This window comes from Aulonocara sp. 'chitande type north' Nkhata Bay, linkage group LG3, assembly GCF_057382095.1.
Source record: "Aulonocara sp. 'chitande type north' Nkhata Bay isolate Kocher_YH1m ecotype deep benthic linkage group LG3, A_spYH_male_GT1.1, whole genome shotgun sequence".
NCBI classification, from domain to species: Eukaryota; Metazoa; Chordata; class Actinopteri; order Cichliformes; family Cichlidae; genus Aulonocara; species Aulonocara sp. 'chitande type north' Nkhata Bay.
Window position 1 is genome coordinate 17871216 of NC_141346.1, and position 10761 is coordinate 17881976.

A 10761-nucleotide genomic window follows, 5' to 3' on the forward strand; every position below is an offset into this window, starting at 1 on the left:
CTGTCCATCTCTCTAAATCTTTTTTTATTTTTGCAACTATAACTTCATAATTTACTTTAAACAAGTCTGATAATGAGTGAGGAATCTGAATTCTTAAATACTTGATCCCTTCGTTTGGCCATTTAAAGCCACATCGCTCCTTGAATGTTTGTGAAATGTTTCCTCCCATATCCATTGCCAATGTTTTGTCAATATTAACTTTGTAACCAGAGAGGTGACCGTATGTACTAATAATTTCTTTTAAATGAGGTACACTGACTGCAGGATTTGAAATGTATAAAAGTACATCGTCTGCATAGATGGACAATTTATGCTGTTCTCCATTAATTGAAAGGCCCTGAATTTCATGTTCATCTCTAATCAACTGTGCCAGAGGCTCAATACTTATATCGAACAGCAGGGGCGACAGTGGGCATCCTTGTCTACACCCACGTTCCAGTGGAAATCTGGCTGATATAGATCCATTTACCTGTACAGCCGCCATTGGGTTGGAATAAAGAATCTGTATCCACTTAATTAAGTTTGGCCCAAATTTGAATCTTTCAAGTGTATGGCCCAAGTACTGCCAGGAAACCCTGTCGAATGCTTTTTGAGCATCAAGCGACAGAATCATTGTTTCTTCTTGTTTGGTCTTGTACAAGGACATTAAGTTCAACAATCCCATAGTGCCTTCCTGCAATGAACCCCGTTTGATCTGGATTTATAACCTGTGTAATAATTTTACTAACTCTTTTGGCTAAAATTGTGGTGAGAATGCGCAAATCAGTATTAAGTAATGAGATTGGCCTGTATGATTGACAATTTGTGGGGTCCTTGCCCTCTTTATGGATTACGACAATTGTAGCATCATTCCAGGATGGCGCCATAGTCCCAGACTCCAGAGCGCGGTGGTAAGCCTTCAGTAATAAGGGTGCGACTTTGTCCTTAAGTTTTTTATAGAATTCGTTAATAAAACCATCACGGCCAGGACCTTTTTTAGTTTTAAGGTTTGAAATCACCTGTAAAATTTCTTGTTCCTGAATTGGTTCGTCTAACTCCTTTGCTACAGATTCTGGCAGTGTTTTTAAATTGATCTTTTCTAAGAAATCAGATAGTGTATTGTCAGCTTTACATGTATCTGAATTTTTATATAATGACTCGAAAAAATTGGCAAAGCAACTTGCAATTTGATTTGGTTTGGTAATTAGGGTTTGATCTGACTTCAACTTTTGGACCATGTTACAAGTTTGCTGTTTCCTGAGTCTTATTGCCAGCAATCTACTAGCCCTGCTACCCTGTTCATAGTACTTTTGTTTAATGAATCTTAAATTGCCCTCAATTTTCTCGTTTAATAAACTATCAAGCTCACTACGTAACATTTTAAGATTGGAAAGCAAATTGGCTGTCTGTGCTTTTTTGTGTTGTTGCTCTAGGTATTTTATTTTGGCCTCCAATTCACGCCGCCTAGCCTCTTTTCTTTTTTTCCTGGCACTTGCAAATGATATTATGCGACCTCTAATGTATGCCTTGGCGCAATCCCAGAGAGTTAAAGGCGATATCTCCGGAGTTGTGTTCAACTCCAAGTAAGTATTTAGTTCAGTATGTATGAACTCACAAAACTGGCTATCATTTAGGAGTGAGGCATTTAATCGCCAAAGTTTTAGTCTTGGTGTCAATCCTAGGTCCCATGAAAGTGATAACGGTGCATGGTCAGATAGTGTAATTGGTAAGATTTCAATATTGTCAATTCTATGCTCTTCTGTTTTAGAAGTAAAAAAGAAATCTATCCTGGAGTAGGATGCATGTCTATGCGAGTAAAAAGTATAATCTCTGACTCTAGGAAACCTATTTCTCCAGACATCAATTAGTCCCAGTTCAGTTGTTACATGTTTTAGAGCTTTGCTCATTTGCGATGCATGGCTTTTAGAACTTGGTTGTTTATCCAAATAAGGTGACAAGACACAATTAAAATCCCCTCCTAGCAATAACACACCAGAACACTTTTGAAGTACTAGATTAGAAATTGTATGTATGAAATTTGGCTCATCCTCATTAGGGGCATAGATATTGATGAGGGAAACCAGTACTCCATCAATAGAGCCGTTGACCACAATGTACCTTCCATGTGGGTCTCTATATGTAGTGAGTGGGGTGAAGTTTATCTGTCTATGTACTAGGATAGCCACACCTCTTTTCCTGCCAGACTTGTGAGATGAATAAAACACTTGTTGTGCCCACGACCTTTTTAGCTTGTCATGCTCAATGTCAGATAAATGCGTCTCCTGCAAAAAAGCTATATGACAATTGAAACTTTTTAACTGGCCTAGAATTTTTTTCCTTTTGATAGGGCTGTGGAGGCCATTGACATTATAGCTTATGACTTTAAGTAAATCTATCTTGACTGTTTAGGGTTACGTTTGAAAGATATCTGAGAGGCACAAATAATTTTGCACTCCATGATGACCCAAAGTTTTGCTTAGCATAGGACAATACAGAAAGAACCATCAAACCAACAAACCAGAAACTAATATATAAACTACATTGTACAAGTTTTTTACCCACAAAAGATCCCCGGGAGAACAAGGGACCTGAACAGGGGTAACAACAGCAGGACAGAAAGTCAAAGGGACCCCGAGTGCAGCTAACTCAAGTTTAGATGTCTTCATATGGAATGATGAACTGAAGTTCGGGGAAAATTGCTGGGCGAGCAGTCTCAGAACCACTAATAAATCTCAGTGCTGTCTGCTAAAACACTATTGGAACTCAGGCCCTGCACAACGTAGTTACGACCAGGCACAGTGATGTAGCTTACTGACATAGAGAACTCTGAGTTACCTTCCACCTTGGGACAGAAGATAAGACAGTTATAGATCACCATCTGCTGGAGAGAGTATATTTTCCTTGACATAATCCATGGCTTTGGCAGCATCCACAAACTCCTTTTCAACGTTGTTGTAAGAGACACGGAATCTGGCAGGGTAGAGGATGCCAAAGCGGACTCCCGGTCTATCGTGGAGTATCTTCCTCATGTCAGTGAAAGCCGCCCTGGCTTTCGCCACGCTGGCCGTGTAGTCGGGGAATATGGCAATTGGGTTTCCTTTGAAGTGTAGTTTTCCTCTGCGCGCTCTCCTGAGGATGTCCGCCGCATCTCCTTCGCTGTTTAATTTAGCAATGATAGGGCGTGGAATGTCCCTGGGTCTCCGTTGAGTCAGGCTACGATGAGATCTTTCCACGCGGACTTCTCTGTCAAGCTGAAACACCTCTTTGAGGAGCGCAGAGACCGCCGCCGGTGAGCTGGAGCCCTGAGTTTCAGTCAGGGCTCCGATACCGGTGCCAAATTGGTACTTTTGAAACGGTGCCGGTGCTCAAACGGTGCTCAAACCGGTGCTTAAAGAATGGAGAACACAAAATTGGTCCAAAAACCTCTCATGTTCAGCTGTTTTTTGTAAAAAGATAACAATGTTAGCCTTTTCTGCAGCTATGGGGCATATATGGTATCACTCTTGGCTGGAAGCAGTGCTTAAACAATGGAAAAAACACAAACTTTGTCCAAAAACCTCTCATGTTTAACTGTTTTCCACTTTTTCTTTGGTCATTTTAGCCTTTTTAGCCAGGGTGAAGGGAGTATATGCCATCAAACAAGAAGACAGCCGCATGTAGCTATGATGATGTTTGCTAGCTCACCTTACATGCATTAATGTAATAACGTGGTTAGCCTACTCAACGTAAATTAGCTACTCACGCAGAGAAGAACGGCTGCTGCCACCATCATCCGTCATCATTTCTGCTACACTGGCAGGGCTAGGGGCCAGGACTCTCCTCTTCGTGTTTTTGGGGGATGTTGCATAACAGGCAACCCACCGGCAGTAGATGTGCTCGGTGTGAGGTCTCGCAGCAAGCTATCAAATACGGCGCATTTCTGGGCTTTTAAAAAAAACGCTATGCGTCGCCAGGTGTTTCATCGGATTTGAGGTGTTACCTCCTTTGACAGTATCACAGTATCAGCTTAAAGCACTTGTTGCAGGCTGCTGAGTTTGCATCTTTTGCTATGAAGTACAGCCAGACTTTTGACCGCTTCGCCTTGGACATTTTTAATCTGTAGCTCTGCTCTAACAGAACGTACGTACCTGGCCCCGCCTACTATCCTCGGAAACGTAAAATGATTGGCTAGAATCTAAAGTGTATCACAGCTCAGGAAAAAAAAGCACCGAAATAAAGCACCGAAATGTGCGCTGCTTTTCGGTCTGGTTACTACCGTTTATGTCAGAACCGGTGCCATGACCGGTACCCATCCCTAGTCTTCACATTTGTGTTTAAGGGCTTCCACTTCTTTTGTGAGGGAATCCATCGTGTCTTGTACGGCCACCATTTCGTCAGACCAATTCGACAGACCCGCTTCTACAGATTTTACGTTAGCTCTCACCTGGTCCAGCTCGGCTCGAATAGCGGTAGTGTTGCTATTGATTTCTGCCTTCACGTCTTGGATATCCCTTTTCAACGAATCAAAGCTGACAGCCAGAGCAGACCTGACTTCCTGCTGGATGACGGCGGCGATATCTTGTCGCAAGGAGGTAAGAATATCCGTCTTGAGGTCTGCCACATCCATTTTAGCTATGGGTGCCGAATTCGGTGTTTGGCTAGCGGTGTTGTCACAACTTTTGCCCACGGCTGCACTGGTCTTAGCTGTCGACGAAGCCTCGTATTTGTATTTTCGCAGATTTGCCGCCATAAAAGCGACTTTCTTGGATTTAAATCCGTAGGAACTTTGTTTAAAAATTTAAGATTGTCTTTGAAAGCAGATTGGTAACTTAAGTGCCTATTTTTGATGCAAATTAAGCTGAAATGTGCAGAGGCTCTGAAGTAAGCGTATTCACTCCATCGCGCTCTCTAGCGCCCCCAATGTAGTCATTTATTAGAGCTTTTGTTATCTTAACATAAAACAGTCATGCTCTTAATTGAAATGACCCTCCATGCACTCAAGATTAAAGTACTAACATTAAAGTCTGATCAAAGTCTGCTATAGTCTGGAATCTACTTTGTCTACATTGCTGTTAAACTTGTTATGTACTGCTTTTTAAGGGAGCTTTCTATATTCAGAATTAGCTAAATTTGTATTTAAATTTTCACCATTAGGTGGCAGTGTTTGACAGGAATGTGTTACTGTAGAAAGAAACAAGAAAAGCAGTATTTGGGCTGAGATCAGACGTCTTTGTCAGCTGGAGCCTTTCTGAGTTTGTGTTCTACGGTTGTAAAAGACAAGCTTGTTATGCTAACTGGTGCCTTCAAATCGGCTGTAGCCATGAACATGAGAGCAAAAAAAATAGTTTATAGATTTTCAGAGCCTCCAGACAACAGTTCAATAGGTTTAAAGTGCTGACCACAGACAACTGTTTGTATTGTGAGGTGCTGCAGTAACAGGTAACCTTTAATAAAAAGCAAACGGGTCTGGAGTCGAGTGACTTGGTGTTTAAGTTTTGTTTATTCAGTGTTCTGGGATTTTCTGGGCTTTTCATGGTTTTGTCTTTTGTATTTCATAATCATTATTTATTCTTTAGCACCTCTGTGATTTTTCAGCATTTAGGTTTTGTGCCTCCCTTGTGTTCCTCGTGTTGTGTCTTGTGTCCCTGGTTCGATGTTCATGTTATTTCCTGTTTTACTTTGACAGTCCTGTGTCCTCTGTCAGTGTGTCTAGTTTTGCGTCCCCCTTGTCTCGTTATGTCTAATTCAGTGGTTCCCAAACTTTTGCTGGGTGTCAGGTTTTAGTTAACGGACTCAGGCACAGACCGGGACTCTTTGCAGGGTTTACAATTTATTTACACAACGACACCAGGTGATGCTATTTACAATGTGCTGGAGGGAGGGGAGGGGGGTCCAGGGCTCCGGGGTATGTGAGGGGAAAGACGGGAATCAGACGCCCTCCAAAGGCTCTCTCTCTTCACTCCCCACACTGGGGGAACACAAAGCCACTCACTCGCCCACGGGATGATGGGCAGGCAGGGAAAGGTCCGGGACAGATCTGTACACAGAAACTTTAGTTAGAGGCAAACAGACGGAAAGAACTCACGGATTCTGATTCAGAAACTACTGAGCGACTGACGCTGATAGCTCAACGATCCAGCGACGAGTGACACAGTGCTGCTGTCTTAAATCGGCCTTGTGATCATCCCGATAGGCAGCAGGTGCGTGGGCCAGGGGCGGAAGCCCATAATGAGCACCGCCCCGGCAGGTGAGAGAGAGAGAGAGAAAGAGAAAAAATATGTAGCCTAATACAGGGTCAGCAGGTGAGGCACAGGGACCATGACACTGGGCCCCCTTTTGTTTTACATGAAAAATGTTCGCGCCCCCCACCCCCGCGCGTGCACGCACTAACACATCCTCCAACCACACAAACCCATATTTTGCTCCATTGCGGTTATTTCACACCTCAAACATTTAGTAAATAATTAAGCAATTACAAGGGCAGCACGGTGGCACGGTGGTTAGCACTGCTGCCGCACAGCAAGAAGGTCCTGAGTTCAATTCCACCATCAGGCTGGGGTCTTTCTGTGTGGAGTTTGCATGTCCTCCCCGTGTTTGCGTGGGTTCTCTCCGGGTACTCTGGCTTCCTCCCACCGTCCAAAGACATGCAACTTGTGGGGATAGGTTAATTGGATAATCCAAATTGCCACTAGGTGTGAATGTGTGAGTGTGAATGGTTGTCTGTCCCTGTGTGTTAGCCCTGCGACAGACTGGCGACCTGTCCAGGGTGTACCCTGCCTCTCGCCCTATGACAGCTGGGATAGGCTCCAGCACCCCCTGCGACCCTGAAAAGGAGAAGCGGAAGCGAATGGATGGATGGATTAAGCAAATACAAGTAATCTGCAATAAATGACAGGTAGTAATAAAATAAACTACTAACTCTACGCTACGTCCACACCTATACGGGTATTTTTGAAAACGCAGCTGTTTCGTCCACACGATTTTTTAAAACCCTTTTTTTGCGTTTACGTGTGAACGAGGAATACAGAGTTTGTCACGCAACGTCAATGGTGTGTGTGTAACAGGGTCATAAATCTCATTGTTATAATTACACAAAATATGTTCTAAATCCCCAAACTGCTCCTTTTATACCTGACTTTTAGGACCTCCAAGCCTGTAGTTATGTTCATTATCAGTTAGAGCCCCTCCTCATTCTTTTCTTCTTCTTCTTCTTTGGCGCAATCCTATAAATACAGTGTACCCCTTTTGCCTCTTCCCTTTTCTACAATTCCCCTGTGGGAGAGGTGGGTGTCATTTCTTTCCAACACCTTAAAACAGGGGGGAGGAGCTGGAGTGGGCAAATTATTTACTTGGAGGTCTTTCTTTCTTTTACTTTTTTTTTATCAGACACAACGCAGAATCACACCGGTCACACTTGGTGCCGTGACCCGTCACATCGCCAATCCGCGATCTACTCCTCCTTCTGCTACCGCTGTTTTCCCGCCTCCTCTCTGCAGCTGTGTGCAGGGTCCTGTGCCCTGCGCTTTGACTCACAGGTTTTTATATCGCTTTTGTGGTCGATGCCCCGCAATTTGGCTTGCAGGCATCTCTGTCACGTGTGAACTTAAAGGGCAAATACGTAGGTGATCATTTCTGTCACTGTTTCATATTGTTGCCTCAAATTATACAGGCACGGATTGTAATTTATTTTTTTTCTATTGATATTGGCTTTTACAGCCTGTTTTAATTGAGAGGAGAAAACAAACTTTTTGTTTTATTTTCTATGGTTTTTTGATTCTTTGATGTTTTTCCCCCCCACATTTCATTGTTTTGTGAAGTTTTGCATAATTGTGTGTGGGGGTTAGGCTCGTTTTTTTGCTGTTAACCCTTTAGAGCCGGTCGGAGCGGGCACGCTCTGTTTTACGTAACTATTTTTAAATCCCGGTAGCTCTGCAACCACATAAGCTAGCGCAATAATTTTTTTATGCATATGAAACCGGAGGAGTTGTACTTACATCTTATGCCATCAGCTTGTCCTAGGTCATGGTTTCCTTCCACATAAAGCTTTGCAAAAACTGCATAAAAAGCACTTGCAGGAACAAAAACAATATTCCAGAAACACGTTTTGCCGATCCGATCAGCTGTTCATAACACTTCCTACTTTGGAATAGACATCAGCGCGAACTTTTGCATGTCCGCCATTACCTGACGGAAACCGGAAGTGACGTCATTTTCGCGGAAATGTAGTCTTTTTTACCATCAGGGCCTCAGGGCTTATACTGGTGTTTTTAAGAGTTATGTTTGACTTTATGACTTTCTGTGTTGTTTCTGGGATGCTTAGGACTCATATTGCACTGCTGGAAATAGTTTATTTTGATGCAGATGCTGCTTTTTTGCAAATTTGCAATATAATATTTATTTTCGTTTTTCCTGCATTGTATAAAAATTGGTGTATTTCAAAAATAAAACCATGAAGACACTCAAAATAAATTTCCTGTGGTAGGAAACTATTTTGTGCAACTTTTTTGTATTTACAGTTTTGAGGGATAAGCCTCTTAAATTAAATCTTAAAGTTTTTTGCAGTTTATTGCACTTTTTTGCAATTTATGTAATTACTATGCACTTAATGCAGACATATTATTAAAATCTGGGCTATAATTGTTGCATTGATGTATAGCAACTTGAAATGCTCCCAAAAATGGCACCACACCATGTAAAAATATAATATAAGCTCTGGCGGACTTGGTTCTATGGTTGGTCTTAAAGGGTTAAACAGTGATATCTCACTTGGGCCAACATGTTAGGTGAGAAAACTGCAGAAAGCGCTATGCCTGATCTGTTCTCTGCGGGGAATAATATGACCTTTGGTTTGGGGAGGAGGTCATCAGATTGCTCCAAAGTGTTTTGGGAGGGGTAGGCCAGTAGTCCCTGGTATTGGTGCCCACACTGGAGACCAGTCAGTGATGCACTCACCATAAATGCCAGCAGCTAACTCCACACCAGCTGCTTGCGAACGCCAAACACACACCCAGGCTGTCACTAGTGACATCTTGAGCAGCTTGATTACTGACTTAGCAAAGCAAATTGGGGAAAATATCACGTCCTCTCTTAACTCTATGCACCAGCCAGCCCCCACCCAGCCACAGGCACCCCAGAATGTGCCCTCGAGCTGCAATGACCAGTCCCAGCTGAAGGTTGTTGTTCAGTCAGACACCAAAGCTCCACCATACTTCAAGGGTGACAACACAGATCTATTTCCCATCGGTGAATGGGAGGACATGATGAGATGTTATCTGCACAGAATCAGCTGTGACACAGATGAAGAAATGCTTGCCATATTAATGTCTAGACTGACTGGCAAAGCCAGAGATGTGGTCAAGGTGTCACTTCGTTGCCGCCCTGAGTTGAATCGGAATGATCTTATTACTGCTGTGTTTGACATACTGAGGTGTAACTTCAGCGACTTGACATATTCCAGCCTGCCCATGAAAGACTTCTACAGTACTGTGCCACGTCCAGGTGAGAACGCCATGGATTACTGGATCCGGTTGAACAAGTCTATTGATGCTGCTGATGAGTGTCTCTGCAGGCGCGGCAAGCTGGTAGAGGACCTCAGTAGTGAGGTTGTTTCGATGTTCATTAATCACTGTCCTGACCACAGTCTTGCGTTGTCTTTTCAACTGAAGGCTCCTGAGGAGTGGACTGCAGCTGAGGTTCAGAGCCGTCTGGACAACTGTGTGAGGAAAATGAGACAGTCTAGTGTTTTGTCTCATAATACAGCAAGTCTGTCCATCCCGCATCAGAGCCCTGTCGCTGTTAACAGCCAGCCCCACTCCAGCGGTGATCAAGCAGTCCCAGTAACAGATGAGCCAGCCTCGTACCCTATGCCCTCTGTTCCCTCTGCAGCCACATGTCAGCCTCTCTCTTCTGATGGCATGGTAAGTGTGCAGCAGCCCTCTGCTTGTCCTCCTTTGACTCTACATGTCATGCCCCCATCTTTGCCAGTTTCCGGCCCTCCTCCAGCTGAGCCAGGTGTTCAACAGATGGTAGCACTGTTTGACAAGGTTCTGTCCATGTGTACTGCATCACTAGACACTGGTCCTAGGTGCCCACAACCCACAGGTCATTCCCATGGGCACCGCAGTGCTCATCGTGTTTCGTGCAGAGTGTGTGGCTCACATGAACACACAACCCATGTGCATTGTAGGCTGTTCAAGCTATGCCACAGCTGCTTTGACCCTGGACACATGAGGCGTGAAAACCATGGTGGTTTTCTATTGATACAGTCTTAGTTCAAGCAGTAGGATCAAAGCCATTCCTTTGATCCTGACCACCTCTCCAACCACTTCTATTTGCCCAGGGAGGTAAGTTCGATCTTGTTGGTCGCTACTTATATACCTCCATCTAGCAACAACAGCGATAGAAATGCGGCGCTGAACGAACTGTATCAGGCCATCAGTGAGCAACAAACAGCACACCCAGACGGTTTCATCATCCTCGCAGGGGACTTTAATCATGCTGATCTTAAAACTGTTCTCCCAAAGTTTCATCAGCATGTACATTTTCCAACAAGGGGAGACAACATATTGGACTTGGTCTACACACAGGAAAATGGAGCATACAAAGCCATCCCCCTCCCCCATATCGGCACCTCTGATCACCTCACTGTTATGCTAATGCCAGCATACAGACAGAGAGTGAAGGTCATCAAACCTGTTATGAAAGAGGTAAGAGTGTGGCCACAGGAGGCCACCTCTGCTCTTCAAGACTGCTTTGGGTCAACTGATTGGGAGATATTCAAGGAAGCAGCCACCTACAATAACA